Source organism: Protopterus annectens, chromosome 7.part0, assembly GCF_019279795.1.
Source record: "Protopterus annectens isolate FY-2018-M chromosome 7.part0, PAN1.0, whole genome shotgun sequence".
NCBI lineage: Eukaryota > Metazoa > Chordata > Ceratodontiformes > Protopteridae > Protopterus > Protopterus annectens.
In genome coordinates this window covers 1,192,993,487-1,193,020,813 of record NC_056739.1, presented here as the reverse complement: position 1 = coordinate 1,193,020,813, position 27,327 = coordinate 1,192,993,487, and positions in this window count along the sequence as shown.

Below are 27,327 nucleotides of genomic sequence, written 5' to 3'. Positions count from 1 at the left end.
CAGAATCCATTTGTAAGGGTCTGCCTTGGATCTGCTCAGTAACCACCATGGAATTCATCTCTGAGGGAATGTAAACTACCTGAAGGAAGAAGTTATCTTATATAGCAATTTCCCAGACTGCCATTGCCAGTCTACAAAGATGATAGGATTTTGTCAATCCTTGTTTGTTGGTATACCAAATTACACTGGCATTGTTTGTTAGGATCCAGAGGGTTCCTGGAGACCAGAGATAATGTAGATATTGAAGAACCAGGATCAAGGATTTCCTTTCTTTGACATTTATGTGATTGCTCCTTTCCTGACTTGACAATACACCTTGAACTTTTATGTTCTTGGAACGGGTCTATATTACGTTATCAAATCCCGATAACATTGAACACCACAACACCAACACACAAAGCCTGAACTCCTAATACGTCAAACCCCCTAAACCACAAATTTTCAAATCTCGAACCATCATAGTCGGCCAACACCACCACGCGCTACGTACTACATACCCACACATAATAAATAAGACACATACATACGCAAACCAAACCCTACTTCTAACACTACACTAAACCTTACATACATTACCATCTATGCACTTACCTTAACCGGCAGCCTAACCCTAAGGTCCGTAGCTATCGCACACTTACCTTACGGAGCTATACCACAGATGGGCCAACCATCACACTTTGACATTTCGCAGTTTTGTACATTTGCTGTTACCATCATTTGCTTTTTATGTGTCGGTCTTCTGGTGTTCGACATTACCGGGATTCAACAGTATAATATAGACCCTCTTGGAACCTATTGCCCAAAAAAGGTCTGAAGTATTTTTGTAGATGTCCTGATGGGTAGAAAGAACCAGAAAGGGCACTTCTGGATTGAGTGATATCTAATTGTTCCTTCAAAAGAATTCCTTCTTTAGGAAGTGCATGAGAGGAAGTGGGAAGTTAAGAGGGTAGCATTGTTGTGCCCAGATTGACTTGAGATACCAATGAATTTTCCTCATATGGAGTCTGACAAAAGGTATCATTGGTATGGTTGAATCCAATGTTTGCTAGGGTTTTTAATATCACTTTCTTGCAGATGTTAATTCTATTGGGAGGACAGAAAGAAAGAAAGAAAGAAAGAAAGAAAGAAAGAAAGAAAGAAAGAAAGAAAGAAAGAAAGAAAGAAAGAAAGAAAGAAAGAAAGAAAGAAAGAAAGAAAGAAAGAAAGAAAGAAAGAAAGAAAGAAAGAAAAAATCAGAAATTGCATTTTGTCCTCAGGAAGAAATGCCATCATTGAGTCTTCGTCTAAGTGGCAGCCAAGGAAACCCAGATCCCAAGAAGGCTGAGAATCAGATTTTTTTTTTCAAGTTCAGGGTAATATCCAAGCAAAAAAAAAATCAGTTGTAAACTTGAAATCTTGAAGCAGCTTGTCCTTTGAAGAGGCCTGAAGAAGAAAATCATCTAGTTAAGGGTACATATGGATAACCTGGAGCCTGTAAAATGCTATGACTGGATCTAGGCTTTTTGTAAATATCCTTGGGTGTGTAGAATGACCAATGGGCAAAGCGGAAAACTGAAAATGAAATTATAAGCAGGGAAGCTTGTGGAAGGGTCATGGTAGAATAGACTGAAGAGGCAACATCTTGAATTTTGGCATAGTTAAGAAAATGTTGAGGACTGAAAATCCAGAATAGGCTTCCAAGTTCCCTTCTTTTTTTGGGGCCAGGAAAAGTCTTGAATAGAATCTGTTTCACTCTTGTTGATGGACTATTTCTATAGTTACCTGATAGAATTCTTATAACATTTTCAAAACCAGGTGTCTTTACCTTGGAGGTATTTATGGAACTAAAGAATGGGATCAAGGGAGATGAAAAGTTAATTTATAATCCTTTACAATGTAGAGAATCCATTTTGTCTGAACTTATCAGTCTCCAAAAGGGCAGAGGCTGAAACAGTTTCTTTGAAAGACTGAGAGGGGATTGACCATGCTGGAAGTGAGAAAGGGAAGGAGAGAGCTGATAGCCACAAGTTGGAAGATTTATCAGCAAAGGATCATTTGGTCCTTTGAAATCTGTTTTGGGTTTTTCTTGGTATTTCATTTTCGAGAATTTTTTATCCTTTCACTGATATTGTTGGTCTTTCTTTTGCCTTTGACGGGTAGTGCCTTGGGAATTTGTGTACAAGTAAGAAAAATGCTGCTTAAAGTCCTGCATTATTTTTTTCTCTCTACTGAAGGTTACAGAAAATCTCAGCAGCTGCTTGATCAAAATAATTATCTCTGACCAAGGAAACATCCAGCAACTTTGCCTTGATATATTCAAGCATGGACTGGAAACAGAACTAAGAGTGTTTCCTTAACATAAACCCAGTAGCAACAGCTCTGGAATAGGTGTGAGCTGCATCATAATTATACTTTATAGAAAGTCTTGTTATCTGAATAGCAGAGGTGAGTAAAAACAAAAGGGAAGATTTATTGTCTGAGTCAGGAAAATCTGAAATTAACTTATTTCTATTGTCCAAAATGGATATTAGGTAACCAGACAAATGAATATGATAGTTAAAGGCACAGAAAGAAAGTGTAGCAGAAGTGTATACTTTCTTTCAATACCTGTCCATAGCTGTACTGTCCTTGTCATTGGGTAAGTATCTAGCAGAGGGAAGAATCTTAGTTGCTTTGTCAGACTCAATAGATGTCATAAATAGATCTGAGCAGTGATTTTTATACAGAAATTTGCAAGTACCTGGTACTTTTTAAAACCTATTAGGTTTCTTGCGGGCTGTGGATTGTGACTTAGGGTTCAGGCAAGCTGTCTAGAAAGTGTAAGGCCTTAAGCACAGGGTGAATAGTTGAAGGCTTAGGGAAACCTATATTCAGCAAGTTGTAGCATCTCTTTTGTACCTCTGAAACTTTTCCTCCTCCCCCCAAAAATGCTGCATCATCTTTAAAATAGTTTCCCCAAAGGACCATTCCTGTAAGGGGGATTCAAGGAAAAGACTGTCCTCATCCTCTGACTCAAATCTTGTTGGAGAATGGATTTGAGAGGAGTAAGCAAGAGATTCTGCCTCAGAATCCAAATCCTCTTTCTCTGAAGAAGTGTCTCTTATATTCTTCTAAGGAGAAGAAGAAGCAGGGAAGGAAAAGGCATGGGGTAGTTTTAAAGACATAATAGCTTTAATCAGCCCTTGAGAAAAACTGTACCACTCCTTCTGTGGGTCAACTTGGACAGAAGTAATAGGAGGAGAGGTATGTTTGGTTTTCTCTGTCCTGTTTTTGGAAATGTTGGCAGAAAATAAGTAAAGAGGATCCAATCACTGATGTACCTCAATAAGGATTCCAGGGATTTTTTCTTGAATGAGAATCTGCAGAATGCTGTTGGGTCCCTCCAAAATAATTAGTTGAGGTTTCCCCTTCACTGCCTTGCCAGGCATCTTATCAGTCATATAGGACATCCTGTCAGGCTGTACCTTGTCAGTCTCTGACAGGTTAGCGACAGTAGGAGCAGCAGCAGAAACTGGGTGGTCTGTGATCTCATCATGCACCACAAAAGAGAGTCTGGACAGACAACCAAAACTTCTGAAGATTTAGACTTCTTATGTTTCTTAAGTGACAGTTTATAGACATACAACAGGGAAGATTCAGAGGCCATCCGACCTCATGTGAACTCCATAAGTCTCTGATTTAATAAGTGATTTTTCAGAAAGGATAAACTGGTAAATGGCTGATAATGGTTTTAGGGTGAATGATTTAGAAATAGAGAATTTCCTAAAGTTGTGATTAGGACCAAGACAAAAATGGACTTTGTAAAGTATTCGCCTGCCACAGTCACATTTACCTGTTAGATGACATGAAACATCTAATATTTTAGTCCAGATTTTAGTGAAACAGGAAGGGTCCCCATGGGGTTATTTATCTGCCCACCCTCAATGAAACTGTCATATGCTAAATGGCTTACAGACTGAACCGATAAATGTAGTCTCTGTCTTCTCAACTGATGAGAAAATGTTCTGAGGAACTTCACACCCGTATGTCCATTATGTACTAGCATGCCTCCTCATGTCTAGGTCATGAGCTAACCATACACCATGAGAGGAAGCTCTCCAAGCTTTGATGTGTTCTCTGGATGTATGGTATTCCTGGCAGGATACTTCGCATATGTGAGCAATACTACAACATGATGAAATGAAGGTCATCCTATATTAAAACCGAGAGAAATTTCATTATATGATATGGTTTTACACCATAAGGCAGGATTTAGATTCAAACACAGACAGTTCAGAACTAAAGAGACATTGCATTAACAGTCTCCAGTAATACATTTTTTTAAATGTTTTTCCAAAACATGAAGTAATAGACTGGTATTCATAAGCAGCTAATACACAGCACTGTGTAAAATAGTAAGTAAAGTGGAGATGCACTGAGAGGAGGCAATTCAAAAACACGGATAGTAAAATTGCATTAGGGTAAAACTAATGCAGTCTAATCAATAACCACATAATGATACACACCACGTGGAGGACCATACATGGTCCTCAAGGACTGCAGGGGAGAAAACCACTACTATATAAGTGTTTCACACCATTGCCCATTATTCTGAGGTCATGGGAGACATTGAGTGCACACATATTACCATCAAGGCCCCACCTAATCCACAGGGTGTCAGATAGATCAAAAGAAAAGGCTTTCTACTCTGTCAACTGCCAGCTGATGTGCAATGCCCAAGATATCGTCTATATTGTTTCTGTATATCACACAGGCAGGTCCCAAGATTCTCATATCTGTCACACATCCGACCTATTACCAACATTTTAAGTGCAGTGACTTCTCATAGGGTTATCCACTTGAAAGGTATACGTTTAGGCAGGTAGAGAGACCAGTATATACAGTTACCATTTAGTCAGGTAGCAGGCTGCATGTAATGGTGTTACCACTGTACGTTATAGGCAATGGTAAATATGCACTGTAACTATTGCTGATAACACTCGCCCACAACCCCCAGACTGTTGCGGAAATGGCATGTAATACTGAGCACACAAAGACATGGAATGTGCTAGAATGTGTTTTTGCTCTGATTCATCTGATGATGCACTGCAGTACTCACTTGAGGCTGTCAGCTAACATTTTGTAGTGTGCGCCATGCTGCAGGGAAAACTTTAAGCAGGGCTCACCATACCTGTTGGAATAGTGGATGAGAAGCAGGCCAGGTAGTCAGAGGAGGAAAAGGGAACAGTGGGACTCCATGCAAGGCACATGAGGATGCATGGCACTGGCAAAGAGGTGGCATCTGATCCACAAGTATGGGCCACAATGCAGACACCACAAAATAAAATGACACATGCATGATCAAGCCCAGGCTATGTAAGGCAGTGCATGGGCTGGCCATGCTATGCATCATACACTACTTTACCTACACAGTTTAGGTGCTGAGGCAGGGCACAGTTATCTTCATTTGCACAAGTGGAGGGGATAGAGTAAAAAGTGACAGCAACACTCTCATATAGGAAAGGGACATGGGAGCTGGATGTGGTAGTCACACACTCCAGTTAGAGGACATCTGCCAAACACTGGTGAGGCTGGAGATACAGCCTGTTCCAGCACAGGCTCCTCATATGTGGGGAATGTGTATGAGACCTCCACTGTTGGTGTTTCTGACAGTGCCGTTGTGTCATCAGAATGTGCCATGGGCATGGTGCCAACATCATCAGACACAGGTGACCTGCTAACACCAGGCATATACTGTCCAATTGTCCTGATTCCTCCACCAGTAGGACCTATGAAGGCATGAAAACAAGGAACATGTGGCAGCAATGAAATGAATTTATACTCCTCCCCATCTCTCCACCCCATGACACACATACTACTGGATTACACAATTTGTGAATACCATATGGACATCTACATACTTTGTTCTGCAGGGTCTTGCAGTTGCCGACTTCTGTACTTGAAGGGCAGATATGCAGAAGCCTGCTGCTGAATGAGATCGTTCTCTCACACAGTGCACTGCACAATATAGGAGTATAAAAGCTAATACTAATATATTGAATGAGCTACAGACAGTGGTGCAGTCATTAACAGCCCAGCTACCACATCTAAGTCATAACTAGGTATGAGGGTCCATGCCCTATCGCTAAAGAAGGACATCAGTTGATGGTCCACCTCCTGTAGTGGACATGTCCTTCACATTTCCCCATGCCTTCTTCTTTACATGTAAAATCATATCAGTAACCATTTGCCAAACCTGATGTTGAACTCCTGTTAATGCTACTCACAGCATTAATGTCATGTAACAGTATGCTGCACCTGGCCCTGAAAATTTTGCTACCGTACACATGTTCACAGCTTTGCCAGGAAATAACTCTCCTAAAGAAACTAAAAACTAAAACTAAAAAAGTTTGCTTCTGTATGCCACACATAATTCTCTCTTTCTGTCTTTGTCTCAGCATTGAATCATGTAGCTCACCAGATGCACAGTTTTGAGTTCTGTGCCTCATTTTGTCACATAGGCATCAACAGACTCTTGTGTTCCTATGAATTCTAGTCGAAAATAAATGCTTAATGGCATCTTCTTTTCAGGACCACAATACTGCTTAAATTTATCTTTAGTAGCAGACTGATCAGCCTGTTGCTCTTCAAGTAATATTAGACATAAATGCTACCTTTATGGCACTATCTTCAGTTGTGCTGAATTACCAGTTAGAACCAATGATGTTGATGGAGTAAGTGGAAGAACAAATGCTGTAAAGAAAACATAATGTTATGTAAAAGAAAATGATTCCTGAAGCTCATACATTGCTAAGTTGCTTGAGACAAATCTTAAGACTTTGACAATGTCATTGAAACACAAGTAACTTAATCATCTGAGAGTTTTTATTTCTGCATAATGTCAATGAATTGTGGCTTATTTTATTGGTCTGTTGCTCCTTTATTGAATGTATTAACAATTTTTGCAGTTTTGCATATATTTATCAGCCTGGATCCATTTTCAGTTCTATTATTGTCATTTTTTGCTTTTTTTTTGTTTTGTTTTGTTTTTTTGCTTGCTCTCCTGTGCTTGTTTCCCAATCAGTTTACTTATTTCATCTTTTGAATTCCACCTGATTATGTAGCTGCAGCCTTTTCTTAGCATTGTTGATGGTAGCATGGACAAAGTTAATGTGCCTTGCAGTCATCTGAGTGGACTACCCTTTCAACTCCATTGTGCCAGTTAGTAAATGTCTAATGTATCCCATTCAGCCATCTTTCAGGACTAACAGGACGCCATTAACCACGTACTGCACCAAGTATTCAATGGAGCTGGTCTTGGTGTGCCAGTACCATTTATGACTGTAGCAGTATATACTGCACAGATGGAACAAATAAAAGCTACATACTTACCATAGCAACAGATCTGGGGTGAGATTTGCATTCTCTTTGTCATCAGGATTAAGACTGCTAGGATTTACAGTACCCAGATGATATTAAGACTGCTAGGATTTACAGTACTCAGATGATATTGAGACTGCTAGGATTTACAGTACCCATATGATATTAAGACTGCTAGGATTTACAGTACCCAGATGATATTGAGACTGCTAGGATTTACAGTACTCAGATTATATAAAGACTGCTAGGATTTACAGTACCCAGATGATATTAAGACTGCTAGGATTTACAGTGCCCAGATGATATTGAGACTGCTAGGATTTACAGTACCCAGATGATATTGAGACTGCTAGGATTTACAGTACCCAGATGATATTGAGACTGCTAGGATTTACAGTACCCAGATGATATTGAGACTGCTAGGATTTACAGTACTCAGATGATATTGAGACTGCTAGGATTTACAGTACCCAGATGATATTGAGACTGCTAGGATTTACAGTACCCAGATGATATTAAGACTGCTAGGATTTACAGTACCCAGATGATATTGAGACTGCTAGGATTTACAGTACCCAGATGATATTGAGACTGCTAGGATTTACAGTACCCAGATGATATTGAGACTGCTAGGATTTACAGTACCCAGATGATATTGAGACTGCTAGGATTTACAGTACCCAGATGATATTGAGACTGCTAGGATTTACAGTACTCAGATGATATTAAGACTGCTAGGATTTACAGTACCCAGATGACATTGAGACTGCTAGGATTTACAGTACCCAGATGATATTGAGACTGCTAGGATTTATAGTACCCAGATGATATTGAGACTGCAAGGATTTACAGTACCCAGATGATATTGAGACTGCTAGGATTTACAGTACCCAGATGATATTAAGACTGCTAGGATTTACAGTACCCAGATGATATTAAGACTGCTAGGATTTACAGTACCCAGATGATATTAAGACTGCTAGGATTTACAGTACCCAGATAATATTGAGACTGTTAGGATTTACAGTACCCAGATGATATTGAGACTGCTAGGATTTACAGTACCCAGATGATATTGAGACTGCTAGGATTTACAGTACTCAGATGATATTAAGACTGCTAGGATTTACAGTACCCAGATGATATTGAGACTGCTAGGATTTACAGTACCCAGATGATATTAAGACTGCTAGGATTTACAGTGCCCAGATGATATTGAGACTGCTAGGATTTACAGTACCCAGATGATATTGAGACTGCTAGGATTTACAGTATCCAGATGATATTGAGACTGCTAGGATTTACAGTACCCCAATGATATTGAGACTGCTAGGATTTACAGTACCCAGATGATATTAAGACTGCTAGGATTTACAGTACCCTGATAATATTGAGACTGCTAGGATATACAGTACCCAGATGATATTAAGACTGCTAGGATTTACAGTACCCAGATGATATTAAGACTGCTAGGATTTACAGTACTCAGATGATATTAAGACTGCTAGGATTTACAGTACCCAGATGATATTGAGACTGCTAGGATTTACAGTACCAAGATGATATTAAGACTGCTAGGATTTACAGTACTCAGATGATATTAAGACTGCTAGGATTTACAGTACTCAGATGATATTAAGACTGCTAGGATTTACAGTACTCAGATGATATTAAGACTGCTAGGATTTACAGTACCCAGATGATATTGAGACTGCTAGGATTTACAGTACCCAGATGAGGAAACTTTCCCAAGCTAGCACGCCCCTCCTCTTTACTCACAGAGCTGTGCTGTCAAGGATCCCATTCTAGATCTCAAAAGTTCACATGACATAGATCTAAAATCAAATACCTAGAAACCCTCAAAGCCATAAGATCTATTCGGCTCATAGCAGGAGACAGTAGGAAGGGTTTGGTAGAGAAAATACAATTACCAGTCCAGATCTCTAATTATGGTAAGTAAGTAACATTAGTATTCTGAGACCAAAGTTTCATTCTCTTTGCCACTGAGTCCCATCTGAAACATCTTGAGTGGAGCCTCCTAGAAGAAGGCCATGAAGACTAGTAGCACTTGGATCTGGAGATCACATCCAGTTTGTAATGTTTTGCAAAAGTGATCAAAGATGCCCATGCAAATTATGTGCTTATATCATCAACAGATGTATTTGTGAAGAAAAAAAAAACTTGAGAAGTAACCATGGCTCTCACTGAATGGGCCCTGGGTACATTTGGCAGAATGTATTGTATTTGTGGTAGCAAAACTCTTATAAAATCAGATAACCTTTAGACAGTGATAATTCTGAGATCTTTTTGCCCAGAAACATCTTGGAATATGAAACAAATCACTGAGAATATATTTTTTAAATGCTTTGTTCCCATACAAATACAGTCAGAGATGCCTGTGAGCTCCCACACAATGTAACAGATATTCTCCATTTCCAGTCTGCTGAAGACTAAAGGGGTCAATATCTCAGGTCAAAAAAGAATTGCTTCCACTTACTGTTATATATTTTTCTAGTACCAGGCATTGGACCAATCGGTCTAGGATACTTAGGCTCCTAGGCAAACGTCAGAATTGGAGGAAACTATGCAATTAGGAGCACAAAATGAAGATCCAGGTGAGGCCTGTCAGATGGGTGAAACAGGACTATTTTGAATGGCTTCAGATAGAAACATTTTGTACAGAAGATGAGGGTATAATAGTAGGAACTATACTTGTTGGGATCAAAGGGGCTACTAAGATGACTTGCCTTTGAACATTTGACTTTCTTCAGGAATTTTGGGTCTTAAGAGGCAAAATGGGAAAACCTTATTTTACATGTTTCAAATTTGTACTTTAGCCAATAGAATGTTATAACTTTACAGGATGCAAATATGAGATAAAGCTATATAATATTAATAGTAAGTGTAGTAAAACAGCTAAACAATATAAAGATGGGGTCATGCCCATCCTAAAAAGAATAGTTAGGTCACTCCTATGGAATGTCTTAATTTCCCACTTTTTTAAGTAAAATCATATCATAACATTTCAACCGATTTCCTGTAATCTACAATTATTCATTAAAGGCCACCGCCGAAAATTTTTACGAACTGTTAACTTTCCAGAAATAACTTTAAAAAACTAATAAACTAAAAAGTTTTTTTATAAATAATCTTTTGTTTTGTAGATTAATCTGACTCCAATGTTTTATCTGTTATTTTGAATAGGCATCAACAGACTCTTGTGTTCCTATGAATTCTAGTCGAAAATAAATGCTTAATGGCATCTTCTTTTCAGGACCACAATACTGCTTAAATTTATCTTTAGTAGCAGACTGATCAGCCTGTTGCTCTTCAAGTAATATTAGACATAAATGCTACCTTTATGGCACTATCTTCAGTTGTGCTGAATTACCAGTTAGAACCAATGATGTTGATGGAGTAAGTGGAAGAACAAATGCTGTAAAGAAAACATAATGTTATGTAAAAGAAAATGATTCCTGAAGCTCATACATTGCTAAGTTGCTTGAGACAAATCTTAAGACTTTGACAATGTCATTGAAACACAAGTAACTTAATCATCTGAGAGTTTTTATTTCTGCATAATGTCAATGAATTGTGGCTTATTTTATTGGTCTGTTGCTCCTTTATTGAATGTATTAACAATTTTGCAGTTTTGCATATATTTATCAGCCTGGATCCATTTTCAGTTCTATTATTGTCATTTTTTGCTTTTTTTTTGTTTTGTTTTGTTTTTTTGCTTGCTCTCCTGTGCTTGTTTCCCAATCAGTTTACTTATTTCATCTTTTGAATTCCACCTGATTATGTAGCTGCAGCCTTTTCTTAGCATTGTTGATGGTAGCATGGACAAAGTTAATGTGCCTTGCAGTCATCTGAGTGGACTACCCTTTCAACTCCATTGTGCCAGTTAGTAAATGTCTAATGTATCCCATTCAGCCATCTTTCAGGACTAACAGGACGTCATTATCCACGTACTGCACCAAGTATTCAATGGAGCTGGTCTTGGTGTGCCAGTACCATTTATGACTGTAGCAGTATATACTGCACAGATGGAACAAATAAAAGCTACATACTTACCATAGCAACAGATCTGGGGTGAGATTTGCATTCTCTTTGTCATCAGGATTAAGACTGCTAGGATTTACAGTACCCAGATGATATTAAGACTGCTAGGATTTACAGTACTCAGATGATATTGAGACTGCTAGGATTTACAGTACCCATATGATATTAAGACTGCTAGGATTTACAGTACCCAGATGATATTGAGACTGCTAGGATTTACAGTACTCAGATGATATTAAGACTGCTAGGATTTACAGTACCCAGATGATATTAAGACTGCTAGGATTTACAGTGCCCAGATGATATTGAGACTGCTAGGATTTACAGTACCCAGATGATATTGAGACTGCTAGGATTTACAGTACCCAGATGATATTGAGACTGCTAGGATTTACAGTACCCAGATGATATTGAGACTGCTAGGATTTACAGTACTCAGATGATATTGAGACTGCTAGGATTTACAGTACCCAGATGATATTGAGACTGCTAGGATTTACAGTACCCAGATGATATTAAGACTGCTAGGATTTACAGTACCCAGATGATATTGAGACTGCTAGGATTTACAGTACCCAGATGATATTGAGACTGCTAGGATTTACAGTACCCAGATGATATTGAGACTGCTAGGATTTACAGTACCCAGATGATATTGAGACTGCTAGGATTTACAGTACCCAGATGATATTGAGACTGCTAGGATTTACAGTACTCAGATGATATTAAGACTGCTAGGATTTACAGTACCCAGATGATATTGAGACTGCTAGGATTTACAGTACCCAGATGATATTGAGACTGCTAGGATTTACAGTACCCAGATGATATTGAGACTGCAAGGATTTACAGTACCCAGATGATATTGAGACTGCTAGGATTTACAGTACCCAGATGATATTAAGACTGCTAGGATTTACAGTACCCAGATGATATTAAGACTGCTAGGATTTACAGTACCCAGATGATATTAAGACTGCTAGGATTTACAGTACCCAGATGATATTGAGACTGCTAGGATTTACAGTACCCAGATGATATTGAGACTGCTAGGATTTACAGTACCCAGATGATATTGAGACTGCTAGGATTTACAGTACTCAGATGATATTAAGACTGCTAGGATTTACAGTACCCAGATGATATTGAGACTGCTAGGATTTACAGTACCCAGATGATATTAAGACTGCTAGGATTTACAGTACCCAGATGATATTGAGACTGCTAGGATTTACAGTACCCAGATGATATTGAGACTGCTAGGATTTACAGTACCCAGATGATATTGAGACTGCTAGGATTTACAGTACCCAGATGATATTGAGACTGCTAGGATTTACAGTACCCAGATGATATTAAGACTGCTAGGATTTACAGTACCCAGATGATATTGAGACTGCTAGGATTTACAGTACCCAGATGATATTAAGACTGCTAGGATTTACAGTACCCAGATGATATTAAGACTGCTAGGATTTACAGTACTCAGATGATATTAAGACTGCTAGGATTTACAGTACCCAGATGATATTGAGACTGCTAGGATTTACTGTACTCAGATGATATTAAGACTGCTAGGATTTACAGTACTCAGATGATATTAAGACTGCTAGGATTTACAGTACTCAGATGATATTAAGACTGCTAGGATTTACAGTACCCAGATGATATTAAGACTGCTAGGATTTACAGTACCCAGATGATATTAAGACTGCTAGGATTTACAGTACCCAGATGAGGAAACTTTCCCAAGCTAGCACGCCCCTCCTCTTTACTCACAGAGCTGTGCTGTCAAGGATCCCATTCTAGATCTCAAAAGTTCACATGACATAGATCTAAAATCAAATACCTAGAAACCCTCAAAGCCATAAGATCTATTCGGCTCATAGCAGGAGACAGTAGGAAGGGTTTGGTAGAGAAAATACAATTACCAGTCCAGATCTCTAATTATGGTAAGTAAGTAACATTAGTATTCTGAGACCAAAGTTTTATTCTCTTTGCCACTGAGTCCCATCTGAAACATCTTGAGTGGAGCCTCCTAGAAGAAGGCCATGAAGACTAGTAGCACTTGGATCTGGAGATCACATCCAGTTTGTAATGTTTTGCAAAAGTGATCAAAGATGCCCATGCAAATTATGTGCTTATATCATCAACAGATGTATTTGTGAAGAAAAAAAACTTGAGAAGTAACCATGGCTCTCACTGAATGGGCCCTGGGTACATTTGGCAGAATGTATTGTATTTGTGGTAGCAAAACTCTTATAAAATCAGATAACCTTTAGACAGTGATAATTCTGAGATCTTTTTGCCCAGAAACATCTTGGAATATGAAACAAATCACTGAGAATATATTTTTTAAATGCTTTGTTCCCATACAAATACAGTCAGAGATGCCTGTGAGCTCCCACACAATGTAACAGATATTCTCCATTTCCAGTCTGCTGAAGACTAAAGGGGTCAATATCTCAGGTCAAAAAAGAATTGCTTCCACTTACTGTTATATATTTTTCTAGTACCAGGCATTGGACCAATCGGTCTAGGATACTTAGGCTCCTAGGCAAACGTCAGAATTGGAGGAAACTATGCAATTAGGAGCACAAAATGAAGATCCAGGTGAGGCCTGTCAGATGGGTGAAACAGGACTATTTTGAATGGCTTCAGATAGAAACATTTTGTACAGAAGATGAGGGTATAATAGTAGGAACTATACTTGTTGGGATCAAAGGGGGCTACTAAGATGACTTTGCCTTTGAACATTTGACTTTCTTCAGGAATTTTGGGTCTTAAGAGGCAAAATGGGAAAAGCATACAGGATACATGGGAAACCACTTCTATATGAATACATCCTTGGGGCCACCCTCTGAGGGATGAATAAAGGAAAAGGAAAATAAATTGTTGTATTTAGAATTAGTCAGGGATGTAAACAGGTCACATTAAGGTGTCCCCAATGCCTGAAGAGTGTTCTGGCTATAAATGGGTTGAGGGACTACCCTTGAAAATATCAGCAAACAGTGTCTGAGCCTATCCACTAAAGGACTGGTTTGTCTCAGATGTGACTTGCAATTGGAAAACAATTGGTTGCAAAAGCCCACTCCCAAAATATTATAGCTTTCCTAAGCAGGGGATTGGAATGTGTTCCTCCTGCTTGTAGACATACCAGACCACTGCCATATTGTCAGTGTGAATGACAACTTGCACATAGAAAAAGGGAGTCTTGGAATAACTGCAAAGTGAGAATAACTGCTCATATTTTCAAAATACTGATGCACAACAATACCTGTCTTAGTGAACAAATTCCTTGAACTGTCTGTTCTAGGAAACATAACTCCCATCCTATCCAGAGCAGGAGCATCCTTGGTAACTGTTGTCAGTGGGATGGGTCTAGAAAGGGTCTGTTCTGGGAAAAATGGCATTGTGAATCCATCATCAGAGAAATTCTTTGCACTTCTTTGCATTCTGAAATTACAGCTGTTTAAAGTAGAAGCCAGTGGGGAAAAAATCAGATTACAACTTATTTAATAAAGAAAAGTGTGTTGCTCACATTCCAGGCAGATGAAAACACAGGAGAGTGGACAACACTTAGCTAATATTAGAATACATAGTCTCCTTTAGAATATTTAAGTGCAGCAGTTTCATACATAGTGTGGCATATTGGTTGGTTAAATGATGAAAAGCATGTTTTTGTTTACTGTTCTGATGTGAAAATACATAATTTTATGAGACTCGCTATTTGAATGGGAATTAATTTTTGTGCTGGGAGACTAGCCAGAACAGAGCAGCAGTAATTAAGTAAAAACACCTGGTGAAAAGCTATAGCTAGAGCAGGGAGAAATGGTCAGCTGCCACAAGCACAAGCTTTTAGGGGGCATGATCAGCACTTTAGAAGAGATGCAAATATTACAAGTTCATAGAGAAGTACTTGGACAGCTGCCCTTGTGTACCATTTCAAGCTTAGCCAATTTAACTTTTGCTGCTCAAATTCAATTATCCCATTTGGTGTTAGATTGACCTTACCCAACCTATGGTCGATTTAGATATTATCCCTCATGAGAATAACTGATCATAATTTAAGGGGGCCCATGCATGGCATAAAGCATTTAGGAGCTACCTCTGTTTATTAGTAGTACAGAAGACAATCCTGAGGTAAAGTTTCTGTTCCCATCCATAGATCTAGGTTGCAATTGAATATTTTCAGGAATGAGCTTTGTTTTATGTGGACTGGGAGTCAGTTCCAGAGCAATGGTATCTTTTGCGAGATATACATGTCTCTCCAAACCATTCTGTTTATGTTGCACTAGAGGTTTAGATCCCTAGACTGAGTATTTATTTATTTAACATTTGTTTATTGGAAAAGTCTGACTGGGGCAGAGCCCATTTTCAGCAGATGCCCAGGGAGAAATGCTCCAGATGCACGTCTTTAGAAAATGCCACATTGACTTGATGTGCAGCAAATGCATTAGTAATGGACGATAGGATCCTCGTATGTTCACCTCTTAGCAGTCTGTAGGATATTTGACTTGATGTGCAGCAAATGCATTAGTAATGGGCTATAGGATCCTCGTATGCTAGATGCAGTTAACCTCTTAGCAGTCTGTAGGATGCGGAGTATAGTGACATGGCTTTGAGTTGGTCTATGTAGGACATATTGTTTAGGCCTTGTATCCTTTTAGTAAGTTATCTCTGTGGGTATTCCAGCTGTTGCATGTGTCTGGACTGGTACAAGGCAAAAGCAGCATTATACTCAATGACTGGCCTAATGAGAGCTGAGTAAAGGGGAAATGACATTCCTAGATCTAGATATAATCCCTTTGTTTATAAGCTGTGTAATATAGAAGGACTTTCTTACAACAATGGCTGCATGTTGGTCGAAAGTAAGGTCACTGTCCACATAACCCAAATCCCAAACAACTGTGTCAACTCTTATTGGCTTACTGTTATTGTAGTAATTCCCTAGAGTAGATGACTCCCCAAAGGATACAATAATGTATTTTTTGGCCTTTAGTTTCAGTCCATGATTTTGGCAAATGTTATTTATTTGGGTCAAACCTTTCTGCAGGATGGCTAAGTCATTTGGGGATTCAATGACTGTTTTTAGCCCTTTGGTATTGACTTTTTACATCAGAGGAATACATGCCAGTTTGGAGAGTTCCCAGCACAGAACCCATGGGGACTCTACTAGTAATTGGTCTCTTTGTGGATGTACCTTCCTATCTGTGAGCCAGCTGGCAATCCAGCAGGTAGCTAAGGGGGTTATTCCCACTTTATTTCACTTTTCAACTATTCCTGAGTGGAGGATTGTGTCAGAAGCTTTGGCCAGGTCAAGGTATGTAGTATGCAACATTTTGCCTTTATCCATTGCTTTGGTGACCTTTTCACCTTTTCAAAAAAGTCCACTAGGTTGAGTAAGCATGACCTGACCTTGGCAAATGCTAACTGAGACAGATCCAGTATTTAGAGGTTCCCTATGTCAATATTGATTAGTTTCATGATAAATATTTCCATAGCTTTGCACATGAGGCTTGCCAGACTTATAGATCTGTAATTGTCTGAGTCTGTGGAATGCCCTCCTTATGCAAGGGAATGACTGTATCTGTTCTCTATTCTAGTCTAGGTACAAAACCTGTATGGAGCCTAAGGCTGAACAGTGCTGATAGGGGTGTGACTAAATCATGCTTCATGCTCTTTAAGATGCATCCAGGGATATTGTCAGGGCCCATTGATGCAGTATTTCTAGCTTTTCAAAGGGCTTTTAGGACTTGGTCTTGCATGATAGCTGGAGGAAAGACATTTTCATATATATATATTTAGGGACAGACTGAGGGGGGAGAGGTGTAAATTTAAATTTATTGGCCAGTAGGTTTGCTATAACTTCAGCCTCAGTGTAGGAAACATCATTCACTATCAGCTCAGTGTATTGCTGAATTGTACCTTTAAAATTATGAACAAAAATAAAAAAGCCTTGTGATTGTCTTTGGCTTCAGTAGCTATTTGAGCAACAAACTTGGCTTTGGCGGATTTTATTAAGATTCTGAGTTGTTTGTTTATCTCAGTGACAAGGACTCTATCATTCTGGGAATTACACTTCTTACTTTTGGTCAAAATCGTCTTCCTTTTATTGTAAAGCTTGTTGATATTATGGTTCCACCATGTGAGTTGTTTTGGAGGTTTGCCCTGTACTTGTTACTAAAGGGTACAGCTATATCTGTGCTATAGCTGTTTATATGCTTGTAGAGTCTGGGGGTGTATGTTTACATGTATTTAGTGGAGTTAACTGGGTTTGGTGGGGATTCTGAGGCTTACAAATTTATCACTTAGGTAATTTGTCTTAGAAAAATCTGTAAAGGTACCTTGGGAGGAAGGGATTTCTGGTTTAAATTTTATTTCAAAGGAGATGCTTTATGGTCAGACCTAACAAGTGACAAAGATATGCAAGGGATGGTGCAAGATGTCCCCATATTAGTAAGGACAAGATCCAATATGTTTTCCCCTGTACTGGGTATTATGACTAATAGTTCCAGGGTAGTTGCATTGACAAAGTCCAATAATGTCTGTGATCGTGCACAAGTGGTGGCATAGGTTCCCCCAATCTATAGTTGGGTAGTTTAGGTCACCTAAAAAAATGGTATTGGGTTTAATATTGAGTGATCCTAGTTGCTGTAGATATGCATTGTGGCTTTCTTGGGTCATAAAGGGAGTTGTATGGCTAGCTAATATATGGTGCTGGACCTTTCTGATGGTTATTGAGACATGAAGGAACACATGTGCATCGTGCTACTTTACCAGCCTTGATGTGAGTCTCTTAGGGATGAAGATTGAGACACCTCCACCTTCTTCCCTTCCTGTGCAGTAGATGGTCTAAACATATGGAAGGTGTTATAATCCTGCACAGCGGATGTGCTCAATGCCATTTTAAACCATATCTCAGTCACTACACACCCTCCAATGTGAGAAGGGCTTGTAGGGATTGTAGGGAGTGGAGTTTCTTGTTTAAGCTCCTAGCAAATATCAGTAACACCTTCATATTTTTTTTGCTTGTTTTTCTACGTTAGTTGGTTTATCAGGCTGGCATTCCCTAAAAAGAGTACTATGGGGGTGGGTAATGTCTTTACCAATAATCAGAACCCTAGAGTGGACAGATGTAGGCCATCCCTTTCAAAGCAGTGTGGTCTGTTCATCATATCCTCCCAGACTGATAAATATTGGACCCCTTCGAATGACAGCAAAAACTAGGCCAATTATTGAAGTCAATTATTGTTTGCTCATCCTTGGAAAAGGTAGAATGATGCTCAATGCTAGGCTCATACCTGCCTTGGACATGTAGTCCAAGAGCTCCATCATGCCTCTTTTCATATAGTCCAGGGAGGTACACCTCAAGTCACTGATACCAGCATGAACTATGACAGAGTCATACTGGTACTTGTTGTACCAGTGTCTGCAAGTCAGTATTGTGGATACAACTTCATATCAGTAGTCATTTAAGCAGCCAGGATTAAGATTGCAGCTGCTTAAATGATTTGCTTGTAGTGTGTGTACGTGTGTTAGTAACTATGGAAAGGTGCTAATGCAGTTCTTTACTACAGTACCTGAAAGGTGGTTCAGAAAACACAGTGAAAGAGATATTGCATAGAAATGTAATAGCTTTTTGCCCTGAGGACCTACATTTTATTTTATTTTTTATTATATATTTTGGTTCCCACCTCTGTTTGAGGGGGAAGCAGTTGAAAGATTTACCAGGACACCAACTGACCTAACTACAGCTCTGACCTACTGGAAGAACTTAAAAGAGGGGACCATAGTGCTACAAATTAGAGACACTTGCCTTTGAAATGCAGATGAAATATTTGTGTAGAAGAGAGCTTTGCCTCAGTATGTAATGATTTTAATTGCAGAATTATTTCACCTTTTAATCATCTACAAGCCAAGAAGAATAGTTTCATCTGTTTTATCCTATCCTTATATCACATGCCTTTCTGAATTACTTTTAAGCTTTTCTGCATTTGCTCAAGTATGCTGCCAAGGTATGTTTCCATATTTCATCAGATGACCACACCATGCTCCAGAGAGTATAACTTTGAATACTCACTTGATTGAAAAGTTTTTGTGGTTGCGAAAAAAATGAAAAAGAACAAAAATCAGGCTCAAAGTAACTTCACTAAAACTCGTATATACCAAACATGTTTTAATAAACACAAGCTTTCACACATACAATTGCTTCCTTAGGCACATAAATATATATATTAAAAAACAAAACTATATACAAATATTTAAAACCAATCACATAACAGACAAACCAATCAAATACAATTCATTAAAATACTCAATGAAACCCATTCAATTTTTAATAATGTCTTAATTTCAAGACCAGTTTTAAAGACACAGCTTAATTTAATCCAGAGTACTTATCTGCCTGAGTCTTAGAATCCATTTATTTTCCGCATTTTCAGTTAATACTGTTGTATCACCCTCTCTTAGCCTTTGCCTAATTATTTGCAAAAATTGATGATGCTCACTTTCTCAACAATATGTTTACTAAGAACCTTCTGATTGCTTCTCCTTTTGATGTTCAATTGATGTTGACATACCCCGTCTTTAAAGTTTCTGTTAACCTTGCTTACATAAAAGACAGAACAGGTATCACATATAGTTAAATAAATACATTAACAGTGTCACAGTCAGCAAAACCCATGAGGGGAATATTCCATTATTCCATTTCATGTCTGGATGTACCAAACATGATAGCTTACACATATATTTACAAAAGGAGCATTTATAACAGGGGTGACTTCCTTTTCTTTGTCTTAACATCTGATGTTTACAATATTTATTTGTTCCTTGTAGCATAACAACTGTTTAAGTGACTGCTGTTTTTTTGAAACTAAAGCATGGAACATCCATCAAACTTTTCACTTTGACATGAATATTGGCGAGAATATGCTAATGCTTCCTAACAATATTTTGTACTTGTTTAGATAGTTCATTATAAGTTAATAAAAACCTCATGTTGATATCTTTATTCTCACTGCCATTCCCTAATGAAGGAGTTGAATATCTAATTCTAAACAATGAACCATCACCTGACCTTTTCCTTTTGATCACTGTTTGCTTCGCTGTATCTATTTCAGATGGATAATAGCTTCTATCTGAAAAAAAAATATTGTCCAATTTTATCTAACTGCATGTTGAAGGTACTGTCTGAAGTATTTCATCTATTTACACTCAGCATCTTAACTATATTTCTAAAAGTAAAATTGGTGTGCATGCTATGTCTATGCAAATGTTATATTTTTTAATTTATATTTCATACGCCTGAGGATGCACTTGTATGTGTGAAATCTTGTGCTTATTAAAATGTATTTGATACATATGAGCTTTAGTGGAGTTACTCTGAGATGGACTTTTGTTCTTTTGCATTTCCTGAGAGAATGCACCAATGATTGAATTTATGTGAGTCAAGTATGGTTAAATTTAGTTTTATATAGCATATGTAGGAAAGGATTGTGCTGGAAAATTAATGTTTGAATGAAAAAGTGGTGACTATGAAGATATGCAAGACTATGTTGTAACAGTTGGTGTGTTTGTGCAAGTGTTGTCAAGTTAAAGTTAGTGTAAGGATTAGGTAAGGGGATAGATTCAGTGTTGTGAGTCTTCTTTGTCTTTTTGTCTTGTGCAGTAGCACTGTTAGGGAAAGGATTTTTAGTAATGTGTAGGGTTATGGTTAGCACACATGAGTAAGGTAAGCAGGGGGGAAAAGCCAATGACATTGCAACCTTACCCATTTGTGCTAAACCATTTTTCCAGTAATTTGCAAACTTGGTCAGCCATAAAACCTTAACATTATCTTTGACCTCCGAGAAGTAAATGCTAAAGAGGAGTGGCCCAAGGACTGAATCCCAGAGTACACCACTTGAGACAGGTCTTTTGGAGGAGGAAGAGCCACCCACCCTAATTTCATGCATTCTATTTGTGAGCCAGTTTGCTATCCAGCAAGTTATATGAGGTTTAATATTTAGCTTGGAGAGTTTATCAACAATACCGGAGTGTGGGATGGTATTAATCACCGTTGTGAAGTCTACATATGCAGTGTGTACTAATATTTCCTCATCCATTCCTTCAGCAACCTTTTCAAAGAAGTTGACTAGGTTAAGCAGGCAGGATCTACCCTTAACAAAATCAAACTGGCTTGGATCAAGAGTTTGTAGTTAACATATGCCATTATTTATTAATTCCATAATGATCCTCTCCATAGCCTTACAGATGAGGCTGGTCAGATGTATGGGTATGTAATTAATAAGGTCCATTGATGTCCTACCTTTGTGGAGGGGGTGACTGCAGCTGTCCTCCATTCCTCTGGCACAAAATCTTTTTGTAGGCTGATATTGAAAAGAACACTGAAAGAGGTTGGCAGGTCCTGTTTCAAGCTGGCTAGTAGGCAGCCTGATATTTTATCTGGCCCAATAGACGCCATCTTCTTGGCCTTGGAAAGTGCTCTGACAACTTGTTCTTGGGAGATTTGAGGGAGGTGGAGATTCATGTATGTAATCTAGGAATGTAGAGGGAGGGGAATGAAGTTAGAGTTAAATTTATTTACTAGAAGATTGTCTATGACCTGAAAGTCTGAGTATATGATATAATTTCCTGTTAGCTCTGTGCAGTGCTGGGCATTCTTTCTAATAGTGGTTATTTTTACCTCATATATGGCTTTGATTCAGAGAACAGTGTTCCTTGTTAAGTTTAGCAAGAGTGTTTTTGACATCTTAAGAATTACATTTGAAATTGTATGCACTGAGTTTTTTCTTTTATTATAAAGCCTGTTTATATTTGGATTTCACCATGGGAGGTTATATTTTAAATTTGACATTGTATTTACTTAGGAGGGGGACAGATGAGCAAAGAATTTACTAGTAAAATGATTCCGCATACACAGGGTCTTGAAGTTGGAGGGGGATGTTGAGTTTAGCCAGTTCATCATTCACTTTTAGTAGATTAGTCTTTGCATAATATCTGGATACTGAAGCATTTGAAAATGCTTTTGGCTTCAGTCTTATGGTGAATACAACTCATTTATGGTCCACTTTGACTACAGAGAAAGTTACAACCAGCTGGGAACAGAGCTGTCCCATATTGATGAGGACCAAGTCTTGGATTTTGCCTCCACTAGTTGGTGTACAGACTAACTGGGCCAGAGAGTTTGTATTTATGAATTCCAGAAATCTTTGAACATATATGTTAGGAGATGTATAAGTCTTCCAGTTGATGGAGGTGTAAAGTCCCCTGTGGGAATGGTGTTTTCCTAATGCACAGGACCCCATACTAGTCATGTTGGAAGTATGGGGCAAGGGCAGCATACAGAGAGTCCTATTGTTAGCTATGATGTAATAGGGGTTTGTCTAATGGTAAATGGGATGTGGAGGAGTTCAGGTCATTATCCTGTTTATTAAGTCTGGAACTGAAATTCCGTTTTATGAATACAGAGACATTAACACCTTTAGGGCCCTTGTCTATTGTGGTGTGTTTGAACATGTGGTAGGTGTTGAAAATCTGCACTGATGGGGGTGCTCTCAATGGTCTTGGACCATGTCTTTGTGACAGTGTGTATATCAATGTATTCCAGGGTTAGCAGTGCCTTTATTGAATGAAGTTTTTGTTGAGGGTCCTAGCATTGAGCAGTAATCCAGCCTTTGACCATCATGTGTCTACAGTTGTGAGGAAATCAGTATTGCTAAACTTATAAACAAAGGAATGGCATCTAAGTCCAAGGAAGTCATTGTTCCACTCTTCCACTATATTTGGCATTCATCAGACCTATCATTGAATACAATGCCCCTGTTGCTATGTACCTAACCAGGCATATCCAACAATCGGAACATCCACAGAGGCTCCTCACTAAAAGAATACAGGGGGTAAGTGAAATTTCCTATGCAGACCACCTCAAGGCCCTATCCCTGTATTCTGTCTCCTACGGGCTTTTGAGGGGAGATCTATGCCTGGCATACAGGGCATTGTCAGACCCCACTCTGATGGACCTCCTGCATATCCACAAAACAAACAGCACCGACTCATGTTAAAAAGCATAATGTAGTGGAGCAGGTGTTTAGCCTGTTGAAGGGATTGTTCCATCGCCTAGATATATCTGGAGGAGCACAGCAATACAGTCAAGAAGTTTGCAGGAAAACTGTTATCATGTGTGCAATGCTTCACAACTTCACACTGTGCAAACATTTGGGATGACAGGTTAACATCTTGGCAGGACCTTCATACCCATTGTACAGACAGAAGAAGGCAAGATGGAGACTCAGATGAGAAGACAGATCAGTACCAAAGTCAAGGCAGCGGCAAGCACAATATACAGAGCGGGTGCTGTCTGTTCCACAACTGTGGGCTATGACCCAGGCTACACAAAATAAAATGATGCATGCATTACCATACTAATGCTCTACAGGACATTGAGTGGACCAGCCATGCTGTGTATCAGACATAATTATCCACATACTGGTTAGGGGAAAGACAGGGCACAGTCATCATTTGTATGGGTGGTTGGGAGGATACAGTGAACAGTGAGTGTAACACTACGGGATGTAGTAGGGTCAGGGGAGTGGTTGAGGGGATACAGTGACAGGTGATAGTATCACTATGATATGGTATAGTGTCATAGGAGGTAAACTATTGTGGGAGGTTGTGGGGAGCCATGGATCACATCCTCCACTGGTGAAGTCAAGCTGCAGTAACATGATTATTGGCAGTGCCCATTGCGTTTCCTTGCACTCAGGTTAAATGTAGTCTGTGGCAGAGAAAGTGTAGAGCTATGAAACCATCCTACCTCCTTACATCCTGGCAATCCCAGGAGAATGAAATAATGGCCTCTGAAAGCAGATTGGAGGATAAGTGCAATGTTTCTCATGGAAACACAAATGGATACATTTACCACCAAGCATGTTAGTCTGCTCCTTGTCCCTGTACTCCATGTCACTGTGCACCTGTACATCATTCTGGAATCAATAGCGCATACTTGCCAACTCCACAATGCTGTTGGTAACAGCAGACTGTACTTCGATCACTGACATGCACATTTCCTGGTTAATGCCAACTGTTGCAACCATATCAGTGGTAGTCTTGTAATCATAATGGCAACTATCTCCCATATATGTCCTATGGGAGGTATTTACACTTTAGAGCTGGTGCACATTTCAGATGCTGTGTGCTATGGAAACATATGCAAAGTATGTAAAGGACTCTGAGGTTCTGTTCTCAGCCTGTACTTTCCAACTGGCCTCTGTTCTTGTGGATATGGGGGACACCTTCCCTTGTTGTGTTACAGAGAGTACCGCTATGTCTTCAGACCATGCCAGTTATATGTTGTCATCATTGTCAACCACAAGTGCCCTGCTGACAGCAACCCTATGTTGTTCTCTTGTGCTGGACACTCCACCAGTAGAACCTATGAAAGCAGGAATGCATATGACCACATTCTCTACTCACACATATACCCCTATAACTCTCCTTGGCAAGCATGTTGTTGTTGTTGTTGTTCTTTTGGCTTTTCCCAGTTAGGGGTCGCCACAGTGGAACTCCTGTCTGCTAATGATTAGCAGTAGATTTTTTATGGGTGCTGAGGTGCCAGCTCGACGCCCAACCTTCAACGAAGGCACGCCCATTCTAAGCAAGCCTTTCGAACGCCACTCGACTGTGGGGAGGACATGCAGACTCCACACAGAAGGCGCTCTAGCTGAGAATCGAATGGGAGAACCTCTTGCTGTGAGGCAACAATGCTACCGCTGCACCACCGTGGCTGCATAGTAGTACATAATAAAATAGATTTATAGCATACTTTGACTCACTTTCATTATCATGTGGGTTGCTACAGTTGCACACCAAATCTGTCAGGAAAGCAGATATGCATATAGGCCTTGATCAGTCTTCCCTTCTAAATGCAGTGAACTTTGTTATACTGTACTGTAGTGGGCATTACTAACCTGGTACCTCCCCAACAGACACACAGCTCCCATATCTATCTCAACTCCCTGGTATGAAGGGCCACTTCCCTAGGTTGTTGAGTGACATCAAAAACTCCTTAGCTTCAAGGAAAATGTATTTGTGTTGGTGGTCCACATCCTGTGTTGGGCCTGTCTGTTGTAGATCATTTTCCTTTGCATTAACAGTCCATTGTACTTGTTGCAGAGACATAGTATGACCACCCACAACATTCATATTCATAGGTTCATAGGTTGGTACTAGGCTATCAACCCTAGGGCCTATACAAGCCAAGCCATAACAATTCCCTGGCTATTTCTTCCCACACTGTTTACTTCCCTGGACCCCTTTCTAGCAGAGCGACTGACGTGATCCCCGGGGTGAATTTTCTTTCTCCCATCCAATCATCAAGGTTCCTTTTGAAGAGGGCCAAAGAGGTGCTCTGCTTGACATGTATGGGCAGTCTATTCCAGAGTCTGGGGAGTCTCTGGGTCAGGAACCTATCCCTCCAGCATGTTTTGTTTATTGTGATGACAAGATTTAGATCCCTGGAGCATGTGGCTCTGAGGGATTGGGATTTCTTTAAGTGTAGTATGTCCAACAGCTCTGGGTTTGACATGGCCTTGTATGTTAGGCAGAGATCGCCTCAGAGTAGACGATATGCCACAGAGTATAGCTGGAGTTTTTTAAGGCGGTCAGCATAGGTCATCTGCTTTAGGCCTCTGATTCTTTTAGTGAGGTATTTCTGCGGCCTTTCCAGTTGTTGCAGATGTCTTGAGAGGTGCATATCAAATGGAGCGTTGTATTCTATAATGGGTCTAATGAGGGATGAATACAGTGGGACAATGACCTCCTTTTTTCTGGATGAAAATCCCTTAGTGATGAGATGTGCCACATAGAAGGATTTCCTGACTGTTGTGGCGATGTGGTTATTGAAGGTGAGACCACAGTCCACCTGTGTCCCTAATTCTCTTATCACACTTTCGGTGTTTAGTGTACTGCCACCTATGTGATAATTCATGGGTACATGTTTTTTTCCCAAAGGGGATAACTATACATTTCTTGGCATTGAGCTTGATCAGTAGCTGTTTGTTTATTTTACAGTTGGTTACCAGGAAAGTCCGATTAGGCAAAAAGCCCATTTTCAGTGGAGGCCTGGGGAGAAAAGCTCCAATTTAATTAAATGAGATTTCATAACAAAAATTGGTAACAGAAAGAAAAGCAAAAAAAAAAGCTAAATTTACAAAATTGCAAGAATGACTTATACTTAATTTTTTTATATGATGAAAAACAAAGTGTTTCCTAAAAGCAAAATATATACCAAATGTAATAATTCATATTGACAGACAAATACCTTACTTAAAGTTTAAAGTTCGTAACAGTAACAGAGTCATGCATGTCATGGTAACTATGTGGCATGTGACCGATATGCACATGCATACAGCAGGTGTACACCCTTAGTGCCAGAATGCAGTGCTATGACTATTCCTAGCACACCGTTGCAGCACTAAGGACATAAAGTAGCTCTACAGTGCTATGCTATTTTGCATAACACATGTTCTACAAATGTGCATCCATACACAAGGGGCTCCTGTTTTGTTTCCGGAGCAGACCTGGGTGAGTATTCATGGTTACGTCAGGCAGTGTGGAATGTAGAACCCCATTATGGTCTGCCAGAGAGAGAAATAAAATACTGTTCTTCCTGCAGAGGGATTTTCAGAGCACCTGCTAGGGTATCATGATGTGCCTTTGTGGAAGGTGTATGTGTGGTACAAGCTTATTAGGATGGTTAGTAATTCTCCTGTAAGCACCCATTCTGGAAAGCACTGCTGGCATCACTGCAGTGACCTGATATGGTGCTATCTTGATCTGCTTTAACACTGGGAAGCAAATATCAGAGAGAGAAAGACAATCAGAAATGTAACCATGTTTGCAGTACTAATGTGTTCTGCTATCGTA